Source organism: Myotis brandtii, unplaced genomic scaffold (assembly GCF_000412655.1).
Source record: "Myotis brandtii unplaced genomic scaffold, ASM41265v1 scaffold61, whole genome shotgun sequence".
In the NCBI taxonomy this organism is placed as follows: Eukaryota; Metazoa; Chordata; class Mammalia; order Chiroptera; family Vespertilionidae; genus Myotis; species Myotis brandtii.
The window spans coordinates 3,843,866-3,844,563 of record NW_005370318.1 but is presented as its reverse complement, the minus strand read 5'-3'; positions in this window follow the sequence as shown (position 1 = coordinate 3,844,563).

Below are 698 nucleotides of genomic sequence, written 5' to 3'. Positions count from 1 at the left end.
TTGGTGGTGATGAACTTCTTTAGCTTTTTCTTGTCTGTGAAGCTCTTTATCTGACCTTCAATTCTGAATGATAGCTTTGCTGGGTAGACTAATCTTGGTTGTAGGTTCTTGCTATTCATCACTTTGTATATTTCTGGCCTGCATAGTTTCCGTAGAGAAATCAGCTGACAGCCATATGGGTACTCCCTTGTAAGTAACTGTTTTTCTCTTGCTGCTTTTAATATTCTCTCTTGTCGTTTGCCCTTGGCATTTTAATTATGATGCGTCTTGGTGTGGTCCTCTTTAGATTCCTCTTGTTTGGGGTTCTCTGTGATTCCTGGACTTGTAAGTCTATTTCTTTCATCAGGTAGGGGAAGTTTTCTGTCACTATTTCTTCAAATATGTTTTCAATATCTTGCTCTTTCTCTTCTTCTGGCACCCCCATAATTCGGATGTTGGTACACTTGAAGTTGTCCCAGAGGCTCCTTACACTATCTTCATATTTTTGGATTCTTTTTTCTTTTTTCTTTTCCGTTGGGTGTTTTTTGCTTCTTCTAATTTCAAATCTTTGACTTGATTCTTGGGATCCTCTAGTCTGCTGTTGGATCTCTGTATATTATTCTTTATTTCAGTCAGTGTATGCTTAATTTCTGATTGGTCCTTTTTCATATCCTTGAGGGTCTCACTAAATTTCTCAGAGGTTTCTAGAAGATTCTTGA